Raw genomic sequence first — 22,227 nt, forward strand, 5'->3', positions numbered from 1 at the left:
CTGAGTGAAAAGTGATGGTTTGAATAAACTTAGGTTTAGTGGAAAAGATGCATCAAAACGCTATCTGTCGTGTTTTGCCTCACCGAAAATCGGACCCTCTGTTGGACCCGGGACGTCACCTTAGGATGTTTCATCCAGGGCACCTTGGCTGGCAAAGAAGACAAAGATGCGCTGCGAACCGGTCCAGAGTTGTCCTCGGTACACGTTGATGGTAAAGTGTTTTGTCGACGCGCTTTCTTAAGTTAATTCACTCAGAAATCAAAAGACTCGGTAATGAGTCTGCGTTAGAAGTTGCGATTCAGCTATTCTGCCTGGCGTGGCAGAAACAGCGTGAGAGAAGGGGGGGGGGGGGGGGGGGTATTGAGCCCATGGGCTCCGTTCCCCGTTAGCGGTTGTTCACAAGTCCTTCCTCTCTCGTTGCCCAACACGAACTGAGCTAAAAGACTGAAAACTTACCAAAAACCTTTCTCTTCTCAAAGCAAAACATGTGCGTCATCAAATGTGTCTGGAGTTTACTGTGGGAAGGTGTGTGTGGGTGTGTGTGAATGTTTGTGTGCTTGAGTGTGAAGGTCAGTACCAAACATTCTCAACACTATCTAATTATGGATTCATTAAGCCATTATAATTACCCCAAAGCATAAGAACCATTCATTTTATTAAACACATTTATAATGAGCAAAATGATAATGGTTATTCTAACATTAAAATCAAGAAAAAGAAGTTTAAACTTTATGTTTTGACTTGGTCTGGGTACAACTCATGTAAACACATCTTCTGGTAGACCGCAGGTGGCTGATGTTATGGTTTCCTCCCAGACTCGCTGGCGTTCAGGACTTAATCTGTGGGTGAAAGTTCTCAATGACCCAGCTTTGACCTAGCTGCGTCCAGCACCACCTTTGTGATAGAAAACCCATATTTCCTCACGTTACAATCCCCCCTTTTTGTGACGACATGGTGGTCAAGCAGAGGCCACCTGACGTCACAACCACAATAACGTGATGTACTCGCGAAGGTAGACATCCCAGATGAAGGCAGGAACGATGAAGCGTCACCACAGGTCACGTGTAGAAGGGAGTCTATCCTGATCAGATGATTAAGGCCAAAACAAGTACAGACAAGTATGCATATTGAGAAAGGCATACTTGGCATACCAAGTGGACATCATTTTGTTCATTTTCAACATTTTGATGGATATTTCCAGAGATTAAAGGTAAAAATACACATTGTCACTTTAAACATACTTGGTTTGTTTCCAAGAAAATGTTTTTTTTAAATAAAACCCTTGTAGCATCCAAGAAAATGTTATTTTGAAAAAAGACAGGTCAAGAAAAGTTCTAAAATTAAATCTACAGTATCCAATAAACAAAAATATAAACAGACACCAAACCAGTATGATTCAAAATGTGTCCCAGAGTATCTGTGACTATACATTTTAGCTCATCCCCATCAGCCTGTGAATGTGTGTGTGCATAAATGAGTGAGTCCTTGTAAAGGACTTTGAAGTCCTCTGACTCAGAATGGCACTGTACAAGCTCAGGTCACATTTATAATACTTTTATTGCTTTTGTGTGACTAAAAACATAAAATCACAATGAAAAAATGCACTTAAAAACAAAGAAGGTATTTCATAGTTCCATTTTATTCTTACGCCTTATAATAATAATAATAATAATAATAATAATAATAATAATAATAATACATTTTATTTCAAAGCGCCTTTCAGGACACCCAAGGTCACTTTACACAAAACACGTAATAAAATACAATAAAACAATAATAAAACCCAAAGAAGAAAAAACAGAGAGAAACATTTCAATAAAATCAGAGGTTGTAGGCAGATTTAAACATATGTGTTTTGAGTTTTGATTGGAAAAGGGTAAAACTGTCGATGTTCCTGATGTCTGGGGGAAGTGAGTTCCAGAGTCGAGGAGCAGAGCGGCTGAAAGCTCTGCTCCCCATGGTAGCGAGACGGGCAGAAGGAACCGCAAGATGGATGGAAGAAGAAGATCTGAGTGAACGGGACGGGGTGTGAATATTTATAAGGTCTGAGATATATGGAGGAGAGAGGTTGTGGATTGCTTTGAAGGTATGGAGGAGAATTTTGAAGATGGGCCTGAATTTAACTGGGAGCCAGTGGAGCTGCTGGAGAACCGGCGTGATGTGGTGAAAGGAAGGGGTTCTGGTGATAATACGGGCTGCTGAATTCTGGACCAGTTGCAGTTTATGAAGGAGTTTGTTGGGGAGACCATAAAGAAGTGAATTGCAATAGTCGAGACGGGAGGTGACGAGGCTGTGGACGAGAATGGCGGCAGTGTGAGGGGTCAGTGAGGGACGAAGACGGTTTATGGAACGTAGATGGAAGTATGCTGACCGAATTAAGTTATTAATGTGAGCCTGAAAAGAAAGGGAGCTGTCGAGAATGACACCCAGACTCTTGACATGAGGTGAGGGGGAGACTGTGGCACTGTCAATAGTTAAAGAAAAGCTGTCAGATGTTGAGAGGGTGGAGTTAGTGCCAACTAGAAGAAGTTCAGTAACTAATAATGTAACTAGACAACATTCCACATGCTGAAATAGCTATAATCAATTATTTGTCATTTTCTAAAACAATGAATGTGAAGGATAAGCTATTGTTGTGTAGTCTGGCAAGCCATTCTATAGTGTAAATACATAGTCTGCCCTCCATCCATAGACTTATAAACAGAACTTGGTCATGGAGAAAAATCTACGGTAGTCTTTTAAACTGTCAGCGTACACAATTGGACAGCGCTAGGACCAATCAGAGCAATGAACAACATGACAGACTCATTGCCATGGAAGCCAATCAACAGGGCAGTCTACACTGTTGAAGAAGAAGCAAATACATCTTTTTTCGAAATGAAGTACCTTTGTCTAATTGTGTTTCAAAGAAAAGCCCAAGTCTAAATTGCAGAATGCTAATGCCAAAGCTGTTTCAAATGAGCGGCTGTCACAATCTGCCCCGCTCACTAATCTGCTCTGCTAATGCACAACAGTTGTTCCCAGTTTGTGTTTCAGGTGGGCGTGTCAGAGCCAGCTGCTCCTGATCTCCTGATCAGAGGACCAGGGGTACTTAAGGAGCGGTGTGAAACAACTCCAGTGCTGGTCGATACTCGCCTTTGGGTAACACTAGTTCTGTCTTGAGTTTAAAGCCTCAAATACTCAGCATGTGGTTTTGTCAGTCCGTTCCCGTCAGCCCTGGTCTTGTGTTTTGAACTTCTGCTCATCTTCCACTCAGGATTACTCACTGCTGTCTGGAGTTGTAATTCCACTACACGTCGCTCACCGTCCCCTGGTCTCCTCGCTCTCTGCCGCTCGCCTGTCATCCTTCCTGCCTGCCTACCAATCTTCCCCTCCGGATCTACAGCATTACCTGCCTTCCTGTCTGCCACATGCCCGTTCACGTATCTCTGTTTGGATCCTCAGCCTTGTCTCTGTCGCCGATTGACTTCACCATCCAGCCCCAGTCTCTCTAAGGATTTTAACCTGCCCAGTAAGATAAAATCTCCTAAAGCCATTCCTATTTGATTCTCTGGTTCCAGGGTTTGTTTACTGTGAGTTTAATCCCGTTTTGTTTTCTCATCCTAGATCGCGGCTTTCCCTGTTCTCGTTTGGAGCAGCGCTTTTAGTTTCATCACGTTCCTTAATAAATATTAGTTATTTACTCACCCCCGTGTCCTCTTGTGATTCTTTCATGTCCTGGGTTAAATATATACCCAACATGACAGCGGCATTCCTATTTTTCTCTTTTTATTATCCCATATGTTTTGTCCGGCTGCAAAACTATAAGAAAGGGTGTCCCAAGTGTCAGCAGTAAGTATTACAGTTTTACTCTCACAGGTGGAGCGCTACAGATTCAGCCATAATGCGTTGCCTGTTATAAAATCTTTATTAGAATTGCTTTTGGTTATTTTTAAGCCCAATGGACACAGAGACAGAAATGACAGAGAATGGAGGGATAAGAAAGAAAAAGAGGTGGGGGAAGAAGTTACAAGGATCTGTTTCTAGACCTGCAGAAAGAGAGAGATAAAATGAGCACACACAAAAATACAACAGAACCAAGATATCACAGCACTGAACAACTAAAGGGTAGGTATGTAACAGTGACAATGTTTGCTGAAAAGCACATGGTAATAATTAATTCATCATGCATTTAGTGCCAACCACAGCCCAAGGCATTTTGGCAAAACACCTGAGTCCATACTTGTGAGAAAACCTTTTGAGCACGTGTGTGTGTGTGTGTGTGTGTGTGTTTGTGCACGCAATGGTGTATGTAAAGGCTCCTCATAGGAGTGTCCAATATGGAGTGTGAGGGGCAAAGAATGACCCCCAAGACCCATGGAAGACATAAAGGAGATCCAAGCCCCAGACAAACAAAGGTCCAATCAGAGGATGGGTACTTCAGGAAGACCACCCCAAGGTGTTGGACCAATCCAGACCTGTTTGTGTATATTACAGAAACATTTGTGTGGACAGACTTACCCAAGTCTGATCAGTTACACAAAACAGCATGACAGTAACTTTGTTAAGGAAAGTAAAAGTGAAAAACACAAAGAAGGGAAAAGGTTAATAAGGCTGGTGAGAGAGTCTCTCGACAATGCTTGACGCTGCTTATTATTAAACGCTGCTGTGATTCACCCTGTAATTAAGAAAGGAAATGGTCTGCACGGTGGCTCTGTGCTATTAAATGTCATTGGTAAGCCTTCAGCTTCCACAACAGTATCTTATAGGGTGTTCATCTTCAAGCCTGTATATGGCATCAAGTCAGCTTTAGCTAAATGTCACCACCTTAACGATTGTCGGTTATGTTTTTGATCTCAAATCTTCTTTTGTGTTTACCATTTGTCCTCACCAGTTCTGTACCCTTTTAGCCACCGCCCACCCACAGCTTACTCACAATCTCTGCAGCCCTTCGTTTTTTCGTCTTTGTGTTCAGGAGGACTTGATTTCCTTCCTTAATGCTTTTATAACCCTGCCACTGTCTCCAGGCAACTCAAAGGCTGTTGAGCTCGTTAAGTCTCTATCCCTGAAGAGGCCGAGCTCCTTTAAGGTTTTATTCACTTCTAGAAACCTGTGAGTGTTTCTGCTGGAGATCAGATCATATTCACTCACCAAGCACTTTGAGAATAATTAGAGCAGTTATAGTGTTAGGCAGTATGAGCCCTCATTAAACTCGTGTTAATGCGGACATTTGAAGCAGCTGGATTTAAAACTCCTGTGATTTCATAAAGCAAGGTCTATATGAAAATAGTTATGACCATAGAAAACAGGTATACTAAGTTCAAGTACACATGTAGGCCAGTTTGTAAAACTGAATATCCTGCCCCGCCCATCTAGGAAAACAACTTTGGTCCAGACCATGTAGTTTTCAGCACAAAAACAAAACAAAAACAACAACAAAAAAAAATTAAACAAATTAATCATTGCACTGTAGGTGGCAGTAGTTCCCAAAATTTTGACATTTTTCCCAAAAAACATTCCTTGGACTTGGAACAACTAGGTGGTGGGCAATAACCATCGTCCGTTGCTTTTGGTCTTCTATGGAGAGCAGTAATTGAGCTTGTAAAAGAAACAGACATCAGCAATTTTGTTGCAGGCAGTGATGTTGCAAAACCTAAAAAAAAAAAACAAATAAACATTTTATTTACATCCAAAAGTAAATGCTGACATTTGACAATTCACAAATATTCACTTTGACCAGAGTTTTTGAAATTATTGTTTTTGATGCTGTTTATTTTCACTTTGAGTGTATGACAGGCTAAATCTTAGAAAATTAGTTCAGTTTTGTGAGATACCTGTGTACAGGGTTCAAATTTTACAGATTTTGTTATAATTATCATGTTGCTATTTCAGCTTAAGTTGCAACTTAGTCTCCGCACCAACCATAAAAACGGAATGTTCTATACCACCACAGCACCGTTTTACTAATTTAAAGCTAAACAAAAAGTTACATTTTAGGTTTTGCTAATCATAAATAGTCAGTATAAGATAACAGAGTCAATTTAAAATTCACTAAATATTAAGATGAAAATTTACATCAACATTTATGCTGATAGAATATTTCATTCAGGATCAAGGGCAAAAAAATCAAGTAGGCTAGCTTTTCAATATTATAATAAAGTAAGCTTTTTTCTTTTCACAGGAGAGTTTGCTGAAAGAACGATGACTCACACTTTCAAGTGGCCTCCGGATGCATTTGAGCTCAAACAAACCATACAGATATATACCAACAGACCAGAGTTTATTTGAGACAAAACCATCATTGTTCATGACATCTAGACACAAGAACTTAACAGGAATAATGAAACTGAAAATCATTGCCCTACTGTGGCCGGCTGCAGAATAAGAGGTTATTCCACCCCTCCATGTAACCAAATAGAACATTTTTCTGACCAGAATATATAAAATTTAAGATTCAAGATTTGGAGTCTAATTTCCTGATTTTTGGACATCTTACCTCTGATTGGCTAACAGCAACACATCTCTCCCACTGACTCAGTTTGCTTTGCAATGTTGGTGTTTTATCTCCACAAATAACTCAATCCTGGAGGAGTTCTGCTGTGTTGTAGAGTTGCAAATGCTTCTTCTACCAGCCGAGACACGCTCTGCTGTCTCCTGGATGCTAAATCAACAACAGCCTTCCCTTCCCTGTTGCAAGCCAAGATGGGAGTACCCTTTCTATACTGTATCAGTGGCAAATGCAGGGAATAGTGGTAGAAGACTATTTTCACATTTAGCCTGTAAATTAACCTCAGAGGGATTGAACATATTCCCAGAGTAACAAGTACAAAAAGGTTTCTCAGTGAACTTGGTCTTTAAAGTGGTTGTATTGTTGGGCTTGATTTCATTTGCATAGTACTTGTTTTCTATAACCCTAAGAAAAGAAATTGTAAAAAGCTTGGAAGTTGTTAATTTATTATGAATTAAGCTGTAAATATTTATTAAATGGGTTGTTACAGTTGCTAAGCTACAAGACCTAATGCCAGGGTATGGGCAGGAATAAATCTGAAGGCTACCATCTAATTTAACAGATACTCAGTTCCAGTCTGCACGGTCAACAAAGGACCGTTCTGCATTGAGCAGAAGGTCCAGTTCCTTTGAAAGTTGTAGCCCCAGATTGTTGACACAGCCTCTGGTCTTTGCTACAGTTTGCGGATTTTTGCAAATTTTTAAAAAAAATTACTTGATGAAAAACATTTTATAAAACTGCAAAACATATATGTTGATAAACCTTTTCAAATTTTTTTCTTACCCTTTTCCCAATTATGATGGATTCATCGCATAGTTGGCGAGCGTCTATAACTCAGCAAAATGTTCTTGTCAAAACACACATGTCATAAGGGAACCAACACTTGTGTCTGCAAATTTAGACATCACCTCTTGATTTCAATAAAGACAATTTACCAACAAGTTTTTTGTATTTGACACATGGAAGCACTGCCTTTACTTGCCAACAAAACACTGACCTTACTAACTTGGTTAGGAAAAGTGTAGGAATATTTTTATTTAAGATATAGTAAGTGCTCTGTGTTAGAAGCAGGTAGAGAGGGTAATACTGCTTCTTTTCCACTCTCCTTGAGATTTATTAATAAAACACTATTTTTATCTGATTTCAGTAGTTTTATTTTTATTTGAGGACGCAGAGAGTTGGATGGAGTTGATCCAAGCACCACTTCTGGCACTCAAGCTGTTATTTGCCCAAGTATGCCAGGCAAGTGCATTATGTTTGTGCACTGTAATGGAGGGAGAGAGAAATTGCACACCAAGCCGATTAATGCTGGAATTGATTTGTAGCTGGGTTGTGTCGCAGAAGAGTTACGGTTTACTGTTACTGCAGCAGCTGAGTGACACCACTTCATCTACAGGCTCAGGTTAGTGAAAAGGAGAGATCTTTAATTAGCTTGTGTGGCTGTGTGGGTCCGAAACATTCTTTCTTGTGTAAAATGGCATGGATAATGATACGGTGAAAGTACTGTTTTCGAGCAGAGAAAGGACAAATAAAGAGTAGATAATATAAAATATACACCATATATTTTGAAGTGGGTAGGTAGGTGGGAAAATGGCCTGTATTTGTATAGCACCTTCTTAGGGTTCTACAACCCCCCAAGGCGCTTGACAGCACAATCACACATTCACAAACTGCTGCTGATGAGCTACAATGTAGCCACAGCTGCCCTTGGGCGCACTGACTGAGGCGAGGCCTGCCGAACACTGGCACCACCGGTCTCTCCAACCACCACCAGCAGGCAAGGCAGATTAAATGTCTTGCTCAAGGACACAACAGCAGCATTCTCTGGTCAGAGCCGGGATCGAACCTGCAAACTTCCGATTACTGAACAACCTACTCTATCTCCTCAGTTTCTCTGAGTCAGTCAGTCAGTCAGTCAGGCAGGCAGGCAGGCAGGCAGGCAGGCAGGCAGTCAGGCAGTTGGGTGGGTGGGTATGTAGGTAGGTAAGGAGGCAGATGGTCGAACGGAGGGGCAGGTAAGTTGGTAAGTGTAATAGTTATATACATTTAATGTGACACTTTGAGCCTAGAATATTGAACTATTCACAATTTTCTAATTGTCTGAGGTTTTGAATTTGGGGTTTTCATAACTGAAGAAGAAGAAGAAAGTATAATTTCTATAGCGCCTCTCACGATAAAAATCACGAGGCGCTTCACAAAAACAAAAAATGTAAAAATATTAAAAAGCATTCAGAAAATGTTTAAAAATATATTTAAAATGAGCAAAAATTGACAATTGTGATTAAAACAATGTTAAGAAAGAGAGAGAGTGAATAGGAAAGAGGGAAATCAGTGGATCCTGAGGAAGGTGAAATAGGTGGGGAGAGCAGAATAAAGAGAGAGTGGTGAAGAAGGTCATACTGAAGCCAGCTTGAACAAGTGAGTCTTCAGCTGCTTTTTAAAGGAGTTCACTGAGTCCACTGATCTCAGGCTCAGGGGAGAGAGTTCCAGAGTCTGGGGGCCACAGCAGCAAATGATCTGTCACCTTTGGTCTTTAGCCTGGTGCTGCACAACCAGTAGGCTTTGATCACTGGACCTCAGGGACTTGCTGGGGGTATAGGGACTAAGATCACCAATGTAAGATGGTGCTTGTCCATGTAAGGTCCTATAGACCAGAACCAGGATCTTGAAATGAACACTGACGTTGACAAGCTGACTCAAAAGGGCCTTACAAGTGTAGGTAATTTATAATGTATCCTAATCGGGGATTGTCGGAAGTGGTGGGGATGATCAAAAATCGGCACTGTAAGCCACAATCATCACAATTATAACAAATAAAGGATCGAAATATCTGGCTTTGCATTTAGTGAGTCTATCTCATTTATTAGTTTCACTTTTAAAGTTGAATCACTGAAATCTTAACTTTTGCACGATATCCTAATTTTTCAGGTTTCACCTGTTCTTTATTTCTGTGCTTGAATTTCCACTTGGTGTTTTATTTCCGCTACTATAACTAAAAGGATCACAGTGCAGTGCTGCCATCTAATCCTTTACAAGCAAAGTAGACAGTCCAAAAGTTTCTGAAAGAAGTCACTAAATGGTATCCTTCCCATCAGCAAAGAATATGCAATTGTAATGGATGCTGTTGCAGAAATAAATAACAAAAACAAAACACAGGTTGGGCAAGAACAGAGTATAAACACCCAAAACACGCCTCCTTTCATTTTAGTTTAGTCTATGATTTTAAACCCTCTTCCTTATCCAGGGTGACAGTAATTTAAAGCTCAGCTTACATGACAGGATTTGTTTTCAGTTCTAAATGTCTTTCTGAGCAGCCCGGAGTGCTCATGATGCACTACAAAGGCACAAGAACATCTGATAACATAACCTTTTGAGCTGTTATGGTTAGAGCAACGGTGGGAGAGGAGCTATGACAGTGTGTGAATGTGTGTGCATGAAAGAATACTTGGCTAAGGTCTTCTGACTCAAAAGGGCCTTACAAGTGTAGGTCATTTATAATGTATCCTAATCGTGGATTGTCAGAAGTGGTGGGGATGGTCAAAAGTTGGCATGATTTTCCTCATGTGTGAGCCAGGAGGAACCAGCCAATCAGCAGCAGCTTCACACATACACCATTCTTTTGTAGTCAGGAAGCAGAGCCCCCTAGTGTTGCTCTGACTACATCTAGAAGTTAAGCTTCTGTGCAAGGACTGGGCTGCATGTGAGGGCTATGGGACAAGGTAGGGGGCAACAGCAAAACATCCTTCTTATTCAGAAGTTAACGTTAGTCTCCAATAACACCAGAACATATTGCTAATTGCTAAGTCTAAATGATCACTAAATGTGAGTTGTTAGTTGACAACATCTTTACAAAATTAAAGAAAATTGATTTAATTCTGTCTAAACCAGCCTAAAAAAATCACCCTTACAACAAAGTGTATTTTAGTCCTGAAGAAATTGCAAATTACTTAACTTTCGATTAACATTCTGTTGTGTGAACATCTGAAAAACAGCACCGTGTTTTCCAAATGCAGCATTTCAGCCACACAGGGCAGACAAATGACAAAAAACATTAAGTTAAGGGGGTGAGAACAGATGCTAGATGAGAAAACAATAAAAGGCAGGAGAATTGTGTTTAAAAAGTATGTTAACAAGGATTAACCATAGTAACAAAAGAAGTAAAGCAAAAATTCAAATATCTGAAGAAAGTCATGGCGCAAGCAAAGATTCACTGAAAAAAACACAGAACTGAGGCTGTACAAGAGCTGAGCGAGGAAAAATACAAATTAAATGCACAAGGGACTAATTAATTTTAACACAGGTGCTACAGAAGACTTCAAACTGGAAACAGCAAAACAAGTGAAAGTGAAAACACATGAGGTACATTTCTGAGACAAAATATAAAAAAAAAATGTTGTAATTTACCAGCAAAATACTTGTTTTTCTACAAATTAGTCCTTTTCCCCATTTTACATTTAATCATACACAAAAACAAAGACTTGAAACACTTATTACTCCAACATACTCACTTTTAGGGCAGCAAGAAAAAACTGAAATGAAACCACAAGCATGAGGAGAATGGAACGTATTTCAATGGTATATAACCGTGGAGACAGACTGGAAACATTAAAAAAAGGGTTGGTCTGTAAGAAGTTCTCAGCTCAAATTTGAAACAAGATGCAGTTTTGAAAATGATCGACTTTAAAAAGTTGAGCATCATGAACTTGGTGATAATGTAAAAAGTGATAAAACACCCAATGTGAGCAAGAGGAAAAAGCGGTTTTTGTTCCTGGTGTTGATTAAAAAAAATTAAACAGACAAAACACTGAATATTTTCACTGAAAACAGTTACACTCTAAAAACAGATTGGTATTAGCATCCCATACTAATTTGAGAAATTGCATCATTACAGAGTAGAAGCAGATGCATGCTTGGAGGTGTACTTCAAGAAAGAAAACAAGAAACAACTCATTAGCAGTAAATAGCTTTCAGATACACAGGAAGGGACATCTTGAAGTGAATGAAGAAAAAGAAACAAGGACTTCAAGGTTGTTGAGCTGAAAACCTATATTTAAGTAGGTGTAATAAAATATAAAACTGCAGATAAAAAGGAAAAAAAACTGCTGAGTAGACCATCAGAGCAGACAATAAAATCTCCCTTTAAGCTTTATTCTCTGCTTGTAATATCTCATTTTTACTCAGAACCTGAAGAAAATCTGACAGGCTTTATCGACAAAAGGCAGTTTAGTACAACTGATGTAAAACTGCTGGTGTTCGGGTTTTTGGTGCTGCACAAATATTTAGCAAATGATTTAATTATATCATGCATGCATAGGCGTCATTTTAACCGGGGACGCCGGGGACATGTCCCCGGCAAAATTTGTGATTGGCAGCTGTGTCCCCCCCCACTTTCAAAAACGCCTGCTGATGAGGATTTTTGTTTTACCAGCTCAGATCTTATCCAGGGGTCGGCAACCTGTTCCCATCAAAGAGCCATTATTATTTGTTTCCCACGGTAATTTTGGACGGACCTTAATAAGCAGTGACTTAAGTGAAGCAGGCAGGTCGCGCTAGAAAATTTAGTTTAAAAAGATGTCATAAATGTTTTCCCCCGTCATTTTTATTTATAAAATATGAAGTAAAAACTCACAATTTAATTTTCATTCATTTGTCATTAATATGTAGTCTACACCCGTGCGTTAAGTGGACCATCTTCCAGTAAACGCACAGCATCCAGCCCACCTCTCCAAATGCGTAAAATGTGAATCAGCCGCTAGTTAGGCGCGCCGCGCGCACCATCAGCTGATCGGCCCAGACAAGAGCAGAGCAAATAGAGAAAGAATAGAGGATAATTGTGTCTGGATGTGGATGGAGATTACATTTTACATCAACCTGATCATCATTTAAATACGTAACCCATCACCTGTCTTCTAGTCCACTCTTTCAGCATTATTTTAATTGGTGTGTGTGTGTGTGTGTGTGTGTGTGTGTGTGTGTGTGTGTGTGTTTTCCACTTCAAACACTGGTCTAACCAACCAGACCAGCGTGTCCAGTAACATATTAATGTTACAATTAAACAGTTTCACTTCATGTAGGCTAGGAACATTTCACCTGCCGTGGCCCGACCGCTTCTGCTCCACATAAACTTTGTGCGTGATCAAATGTCCCTACGCATCATGCGTCTCCATATTAGAGACGGGAACAAGCGCTGTTCAGCCAAAGTTTCATAATTTCATAAAAAGAACATTTTTCCAAGTGACACATCCCTCAGAGAGACCGGGTTTCCAGACTGTTTCAGTGGGAGGAAATCTTATCGCATGGCCGTGGTTCTGCGCTGCGCTGCGAACCCCAGATCTTCAGCTCCCTGTCCACCGTGGGTGCTCCGAGCCATGCTGAACACAGTGTCCAGTATAAAGCTCTGATGTTCTGATGGGAATATTTTACCTCCGCGATGTGCGTTAACGATTAAAATGTCAGCTCATCCATGCGCAGGCATCAGTGTGCGTCGGGGTAATTCTTTCAAACCAAGCAACATCCTTGAGTTCATCTGTCAAAATAAACAGTCAAATGGAAATATCTGTAACCTGCCGTTTAACTGTTTTGCCTTCTTGTGAAGATTGTTGCAAAGAGAAACAATTAAACTTGATTAACCCCAGAGCCACCCAGAGAACCAGAGCGCATGCGGGAAGATTCCTCCCACTGAAGTGAGCGTTTTCCAAACCCTGTCTCTCAGAGAGACTTGTCACTTAGAAAATGTTCCCTGATTATGAAACTTTGGCTGAATAGTGCTTGTTCCTGTCTCCAATGTGGCGACACATCCAGGAGCCGTCTGAGGAGAATCCCAGAATCTCACATCCTCTTCAGCTCATAAAGCGCATATGATTACGCACAAGCGTGGCGCGTCAACCCGGTCTCACAGTAAGACCAGGTTGGACCTGTTCAGGTTTACGCAGACAATCTTTCCATTTAGAATTGGCATACAGGTGTAAAATTAATGCAGTAAAATATAAAGCATTTTATTTAAATGTACATTCATTATTTTACAAGCACAGAGAGCCGCATCAGATGGATGGAAGAGCCGCATGCGGCTCCAGAGCCGCGGGTTGCCGACCCCTGTGCTAGCCCACTTTATTGTCCCCAGCAATTTTTAAACCCCACTCAAGTGTATGGTTATTGTCCCCAGCAATTCTGAAAACAAACTGACGCCCTTGCATGCATGCATGTTTTAAATAATATTTAAAAAATCCACTAGATGCTTTTCATTGTGTGAACTTTACATAGATAATAAAACCCACTGTTAGTTGGATGTGAAGTAATTAACGTGTAGCATTCCAGATCTTCTATTGCATCTGTCAATCTTGTGAGGAGAAATATACGCAGGGTAAATGTTTCGTTTCTGCAGTCTGGGACGCATTAAAGGTGGCATTATAACCAAGAATAGCTCAAAAGCTGTGTTGCTGCCAGGAGAGTGGCACACGAATTAACGCCATTCAGCATCACAGGAGAAAGACTCTCACAACAGCCTTTGATTACGACACATCCCGAGTTACACTGGGTTCAAATGGTGTGAGGATATTACTGTTAACCATATAAAAAGTGCATTTGCACTTTTAAACTTTTTTTTGACTGATATCAACTGAAGTAAAATTTGTAAAAAGTTGTGTTAAAGGGGGTCGAGGTAGTTCTGGCTTTTATCATCCTCTAGTGTTCGTTTTTATAACCTAAACCAATGCTGTGCGTTCGTCTTTTAAACACCTTAATCTGAAGCTGAAAAATCTCCCAGCCTCTCTTAGCAGATGAGTGATCTATCGCTAAATTAAACAAATCAGCTGTGTTGAAGATATAAAACATGCAGGAAACGTGCTGGAAGCAGACTGCAGCAAGTCCCAACACAGCAGCCTCTGAAGTTGCAAGTTGAACATTCTGGCCACAGGGGGCGATAATGGCTGGGTGGCCTTTCATTAACCCTGAAAAGGGTCATTTTAGCACATACTGGCTTGATAAAAAATATGAAAAAGTTGCAAAGTATCCCTTCCACTGTTTTTTCAAATGAGCTAGTCCTGTACAGTTTGACTACAAAACAAACCAGAAATGCATATTTCATTAATGTAATACAATACAGAAGGAAGAAATTTAGCTTTTTCTTTGCATGTTAAATAATTTTCTGTGCTCTTATTTTACATTTATGCAACATTGTTTAAGGCCAGCATTTTTTCCAGTTCACCAGAAACTGTTTCAAACTTCCAAACTTGAGATCTGGGAGATGTGTGTCTTACCTTTTGTAAATAGTTTGAAAAAAAAGAAAAAGAAAAGAAAACAAGTTCTGGCTAACAGCTAACTACAGTGGTGCTAGTTTCATATTAGATTATTATCATCAGAGAAACTACAATGCCCAAACTACATAGCAGTTCATGTGAATACTAATTAATAGTTAAGCTTTGTATCACATGAATGATAAATTAATATTTTTAGGTTATTTCCGGCTAACTATCTGAAGAATGTCCATTTAAAGGCACACTTGGCAGTTATGGCCTGCTTTTAGCACCCCATATTGTCCATTTAGTAGAACCAAAAGCAAAACCTATCTCCTCCCTGTGCATTTGTCTTTTTAACACCTTAATCAACAGCTGAAATGTCTCCTCAGCCTTCATTAGTGTCTACATGAGTGGTTCATTACTAAATGAAACAAATCAGCTGTGTTCATGATCTAAAACATGCAGGAAACATGCTGGAGTCAGACTGCAGTGCCAGGCACATAGGCTCAACTTTTTTCTAAGTTCAACGAGTGGCGGCACACCTCTGTGAAGTTGCAAGTGTGGCATTCTGGCCACAGAGGTCAGTGGGAGCCTGAGTGACATTTCACAAACCCTGTAAAGGGTCCTTTTTAGCACATATTGGCTCAAGAAAAATATTTTAAAATATGAAAAATTGCACAGTATGCCTTTAACTTAGCTCAAAGCATGCTCCAATAACAGCAAATGTTTTGAAGTTTAAGCTTAATTTAAAAAAAATAAAGAAAAAAATGTAGCTATCCAGCAAGTTCTTTCTATTTGCTTATCTAATGTGCATTAATTCACTTCCATCAGAAAATATCAAGTTATGACTTAAACAGTATAAATACCTTTAGAAGTATTTTTCATATTTATGTTTTTTTTAACAGCTTGAATCTGCTTTCAGCTACTGTTTCTGCCACATCTCAACACAGGATCCGGTGATGCTGACAGGATCATGAAGGACTCGCCTCACCCTGTTCATGAACCGGTTGGCCCCATCCTCTCAGGTAGAAGACAGAGCAGCATCAGATCAAGGACCACCAGGTGCAAATACAGCTCCTACTGAAAAGGCTTTCACGCTCAAAACTCATCTGTTGCATTCAGACAGCAGAATCCAAAATGTATTCAATATACGTTTAATAAACTTTTCATGTGCAAAATGTGTCACTTTATCAGTTCACAGATGTTCATGATAGCAATATTTGCAATATGTCACTTTAGATGCATCTGCAGTCCCATAAGTGTGTGTTTTTGCAATAACACAAAACTGCCTGACGCTGGTTTCGATCAAACCAAATAGGATTGTGACGGGCTGCGCTGTCATGTGACCATACGTGAATTCCCAGAGTGATTGGGGGGAGGGGGGGGAGGGTGCATGGAGATATATAATAACACTGTTATCACAACGGAGATCACATGCAATCACTATGGCTACATTATCAGGGGAACGTCTTCTGTCACAACCTCACCAAAGCAATCCAGTTTCATTACTTTCGATTTACAGAGAACAAAATATTCAGATTCCAATTGTGCACCTTCAGAACTAATGACGACATACATCTGTTATGATAAAACTGGATGCCATGATTAACTATGAGCAATGATTTGGGTTTTGATTATTAAACCTAATTAGATCATTGAATATCCAGCTAGAAAAAGAAGACTGCTATTGATGAGATCTCTGCAGCTTGTAAATGGTTTTAATACTTTCATATTTCATCACCAGCTCCTGCGTCACATGCCCTCCTCTGGCAGCTTGATGTGATTTTGCTGTTAGGCTCCACTGTGTCAAACATATTTCTTTATAAAGCGCTGTCTGTCCCTACACCTTTCCCAGGGCTGTGCAGTCTGTCACCCAAACGGAGCGTGTCCATCTGTCCTTTCCCATTTATGCTTCGTTGTTCTCACCACCGCAAAGCCAGTCGACGTAACGCAGGGATGGTTGACAGCTGTTTGCTGATTCAATGCCACGGCTTGTTTCCTCTGCCTGTTTGTTGGGATGTCAGCATTCAGTAACATCAGAGGGTGAGCTGGCGCCTTTCGGTTTTCAAACCTCGCTGCTGACATTTCAGAGCAGCTGGTTTTCGTCAGGTAGGTGTGTCAGTCAAACCCTTCAGGTGTTCCGGTGCTTTTATTTGGATTTTTGTTTGGATCATTAAAGTCAGCCTTGTCGTGAAAGCCTAACTAATTTTTTAAGCAAAATGTGCCACGCAGAGCTGCTCAGTAATGACAGCCTAATAACATCATTACCATAGAAAGATAACACAAGGAAGGAAAAAGTGACGTTTTAGTTAAAGACCAAGTTCACACCTTGTATTCAATATATTTGCAGTGGTCTCTAGTTTTAATAAAAGCCACTTGAGTCAATCTTTGAGGGATATACGCTCTGGTGCTCCTGTCATAGGAAGTAGAAGTTAGTTAGAGAAGAGAGAAGCCGAAAACAGCAGGAGTTAGAATTACACTTTTTCCCCTTGATATTATGACATCTCACCTCTGATTGATTTAACAGCAACACTACTCTACCACTGACTCTGTTTGCTATGCAACATTGACGTTTTATCTCTTTAAATAACACAAGCCTGGACGAGTTGTTTTTTATGACGGTTAGCTTCTACTAACCCAGACATGCTCTGCTCTCTCCTGGACATTAAGTCAGCAACAACCTTCCCTGCCACAAGCCAAGATGGGTGAGTCTATGAATGCTCATTTTCTGTGTGATGTAGATATTTGTCGGTTTTTCAGACAGAGCATTTCCCCGTTTTTTTATCAATGGCTAATGCGGGAAATAGGGATAGAAGACTATATTCATGTTCAGCCTTCATGTGAAACTCAGTAACTGTGATAATTCAAAAATCCGACCATTCATCCATTTTTTATACGTGCTTGTCCACGCAAGGTCGCAGGGGGCTAGTGGCTATGTCCAGCAATCTTTGGGCATGTAGGCAGGGTGCACCCTTGACAGGTTGCCAGTGGATCGCAGTATTTAAAACATAACAAGTAAAAAATGGTTTCTCAGTGAATTTGGTATTTAATTAAAAATAGAAACTATTCAATCCAACCTGGATCTATGTGAAAACGTAACTGCCCCCTAAACTTAATGATCCTTTTGTAGCACACTTGTTTTGGATAAGGTCAAAGGTTGTGTGCTCTTATTTAGGATGTGAAAGTAGAAAGCATAATTCATGGTTCCATGAGTTAAATTGGTCCAGCAAAGCATCCCTAGACCATCACACCACCACCACTATGCAGGACTGTTGGTATGATGTTGTTTGTCTGAAATACAGGGTGAAACGTCCATGAATTATTCCCCCAAATATTTGGGGATCATTACAATGTTTTTTTCTTTTTCTTTTTTTTTTTTTAGCAAATATGAATTGGGCCTTTGCATTACTTTTGGTCAGCAAGAGTTTTCCTCGATGACATTTTTGCTCCTATGTGTTATTTTTGAGATTGTTTAGCCTGTTTTAGCTCATCAGGCAACTCCTTTTGAAGTGATTTTGCAAATCTACAGTTCTGTTAGATATCAAGCCTGTCTTGACTGGTGTGGTTGAGCTTTCCAAATACTTTAAATGTGTGTTTTACTTGTTTATTCAATACATTTTCAGTATTATCTAGGGTAAATCAATGACGTATGAGTCTTCAGACAAATGCTATGATGGTCCTGTTCTGAAATGCAGAAGTTTGCTGGTGCAGAGGTGGGCTGAAAACAGCAGGATAACTCAGTTTTAATAATGATATGTACACACCTGTCACGTTGAGGGGATGGTTAGGACCCAGAATGCAAATTACCCAGACGACAAGAGGCAGGAGTTGATATAAAGTAAAAAATCCTTTTATTGCAGGACGAACAAAAGTAAATCCAAAAGGCAGCGAACCAAAAATCCAAAAGTCCTGAGATCCAGGACACCGAAAGTTCACATGGAGCACAAAGGCTGAGAACTAGACATAATGGGAGGCAGATGAGCTGCAGGTGTGTGGGGACAGGACCAGGTGAAAGCAATGACTAATCAGGGAAGAAACTAACATGACCTAAGAGTAAAACCTAAAAACAAGAAAAGAAACCACATAATATTCTAAAGGGAAGGAAAACTACAAAGACCGGTGGGACAAAACATTACTAAAGAGACTAATAAAATGAAAAGCTGAAACTATAAACACTGCAGAGGGGTGACTGGAGAAGACTAAAGGAACACAGGGCCTGAGAGATATATCTGGAGGGCTGAAGACCAGGGGACACATGAGGAACACAAAGAGACACAGACCATGACAACACCTTGCTTCTGATTGGCAAACAGAATGTGTTGCAAGGTCACTTTCACCAAGATGCTCTCTCTCCTTGCTGCAAAAAAACTTAAAAAAGCCTTCCTGTGTGAGCCTAAATGGGCGAGGCCACGAGTGCAAATTTATAGTGTGACGTATCCTAGCATTTCACCATCTATTTTCTATCAGAAGCTAATGCAGGAGATAGGGGTAGGAGACTGTTTTCATGTTCACTCTGCATGAAAAACTCAAAGTGATCGATAATAATCAGAAATAATAATTAAAATGTTTTTCAGTCAATCACACCTTTAAAATGGAAGCTTTACAGAAAATTTAGTAAATTAATTCGTGTTTAATGGATTTTTCTGAAAAAAATATGCTGCTTTGAGAAAATCTCAGGCAAAATGGATTGTTTCTCTTCTGATGTCTATCCTTATAATAACACCAAGCTGCTTAGAGGATCTTGTGTAAGTTGACTGATCAGAAAAGCTTTGAGCAGTCAGAGCTTCTATGAGATTTTGAAATTTCATGAACGAGCTCAAGACTTAACAAGCCAGTCAACATCCAGACTGCATTTGAGAGTACGGACTTATAATATTTTATATATTTTTTATGTTTACTTTTTTGTCCAAATGCATTCACGTTTCACAAGAAAACATAAGTTTATGTTATTTTTTCATTGTTATTGTTTTGAAGGTCTGTTCTATTATTTTATGCTTCACCATTTGACCAATAATTGAACCATGAACTCACTCTTGACCACACAAAAGTTATTATCAACACATTAAACATTGTGAAGGTTTAAAATCTAAGCTGTTTGCATCAAAAAACATCCGCACAACACTTCCTTATTGGAGCATATTCATATTTGAAAAACAACAGCTTTTTCCAGCAGACAGTGAGTCATGCTATAAATCATGCATGAGTGTGAAGCGTGCAAACAGGATTAAGAGGTTCAATAACTCACTAAATAGTAGAATGGGTAGGAAGTGATCTGAGCAACTTGGTAATATTATGTTTGATCCCAGATATGCTAATTCTAACATAAACACCATTCAGGGACATTTATTCACCGCAGTGGCGTCAGTTTAATCAGAGTGGCGCCGTGAGCGAAACATATGCACAAAGACGCCTCGTTGCCAGGAGAGGTGAGAAGAGAGTGACAAGATTTGTTCAAGCAGACAGATTGCAACAATAACTGTTCAGTACCGCCGTGTAGAGGAGGGGCATCTTAAACCAGACAAATCTGTAAATGGATGGACCACAGCAGCAAAACATCACAGCTGTTTCCACTCTGTCAACTAAAACACAAATGAGAAAACGCTACAGAGGGGATGTCATCACCACTGCACAGTAGGAAGCTTTGCCAAAGCGATAGCTTGTGTTGCAGCACAGACGAGGCAGGGAGACAGTTTAGTATGAACTGTAAGACACCACTGGTTTTGTAAAAAAGACAGGGGAGAGGCTATGAACACTGCTCAGTCAAGCTATTATGGCAGAAGACGTAAACACGTCTAACAAATGACTTCTCTCTGTTACAGCAGAACAAAACCAGGATGTAGCATCATACATCTCATGGAACATCACAGCTTGAACTTGAGACGAAGCCCAATACAAGCAGATATTTGATCCTGTCTAATGGACATTTTACATCTGCTTTTTGCAGATGATATTGTCCTGTTGGCTTCATCAGATGGTGATCTCCGACTTTTGCTGGAGTGGTTCACAGCCGAGTGTGAAGCGACTTGGATGAGAATCATCTCCTCGAAATCTGAGACCGTGGTCTTGAATCGGAAAAGGAATGCCTTCTCCAGGTCAGGGATGAATGCCTTCTCCAGGTCAGGGATGAGGTCCTGCCTCAAGTGGAGGAGTTTTAAGTATCTAGGGGGTCTGGTTCACGACTGAGGGAAAGGTGGAGCGTGAGATCGACAGGCGCTGCATCTACAGTGCTGCGGGCATTGTACCGGTCTGTTGCAGTGAAGAAAGAGCTGAAATATACCGGTTAATCTACGTTCCATCTCTCATCTATGGTCGCAAGCTTTGGGTAGTGACCAAAAGAACAAGATTGTGGATACAAGCACTGTTTTCTCCTCAGGGTGGCTGGGCTCTCCCTTAGAGATAGGGTGAGAAACTCTCAGCGTAAGAAGCTCCATCATCTGGGAGGGGTTCAGCTTGATCTGCTGCTCCTCCACATCAAGAAGAGCCAGTTGAGGTGGCTCAAGCATCTTGTAAAGATGCCTCCTGGATGCCTCCCTCCTGAGATTTTCTGGGCATGTCCCACCGGGAGGAGACCCAAGGGAAGACCCAGGGCACGCGGGACTATGTTTCTCAGCTGGCCTGGGAACGCCTTAGGATTCCCCCGGAGGAACTGGCCCAAGTTTGAAGTTTAGTTTATTCGGTCATTACATCCCTTTAACATTAAACAATAAACCAACATTTCTAATGTACATACGCAGCACAACACCAAAAGGGTTTAGGCTGAAGTAAATAAGTATTATGCCTAACCGAATTAACATACTACAAAAAACAAACACAAACTTTTATAATAAACCATATCTCGTATCAAACTAAGAGATTTTGGCTAATATGTATGATTGATCTAAACATAAAAATCAATTTCCCAATCTCCCTCGGCTCAGGCTGCTGCCCCCACGACCCGTCGCCAGTTAAGCAGCTGAAAGTGGATGGATGGCTGAATGGATAATGAACATTTTACATATTGACATGTATTTAATGCCCAGTGAATGGTTGTTAACATGAAAGAAAGTCACACATTTCATGTTCTTGAGATGAGAGTGGGAGTGAGACTGTTGGTCTTTCAACAATACAAGAGGCTTAATTAAACAGTGTGGTCTCTTTGATGAATACTTTAAATATTTCACCATGAAATTTCCATACATGCTCATTTATATTCCTTTCCACGCAGAGCCACTAAGTCAAACCGCGCACGAGCTAGAAAAAGACACGCTGATTGTTATGGTAAAGTCCGACTGGACATTCCTTTAATGCATTTCATCAATCTTTACCATAAAAAGTGTTTTTGGAGATATGTCCTAAACCGATTATCCAAGAAGAGATTATCCTGTGCATTTCAGAAGAGAGAGAGAGAAAGAGAAAAGAGTGGCAAAATTTTATAAAAGAAAACAAAATTCCCAGCATTTTGACAAAAGCCCGGGAAAATGAAAGTGAGCAGGACTCGTCTCCTCCTGTCAGAACGGCTAGTCTGAT

General features: G+C 40.3%; 1 long non-coding RNA gene across 1 annotated transcript; it reads left to right on the plus strand.

The window, feature by feature from the left end:
* The first annotated feature begins 396 nt into the window (after positions 1 to 396).
* LOC139073126 (uncharacterized) lies at positions 397 to 5,624 on the plus strand. Its single transcript, XR_011521905.1, has 3 exons — positions 397 to 3,141; positions 3,257 to 3,511; positions 3,607 to 5,624. It is a non-coding gene; the product is annotated as an uncharacterized lncRNA (long non-coding RNA).
* Positions 5,625 to 22,227: the final 16,603 nt, after the last annotated feature.

The sequence above is a fragment of the Nothobranchius furzeri genome, chromosome 11 (genome assembly GCF_043380555.1).
Source record: "Nothobranchius furzeri strain GRZ-AD chromosome 11, NfurGRZ-RIMD1, whole genome shotgun sequence".
NCBI lineage: Eukaryota > Metazoa > Chordata > Actinopteri > Cyprinodontiformes > Nothobranchiidae > Nothobranchius > Nothobranchius furzeri.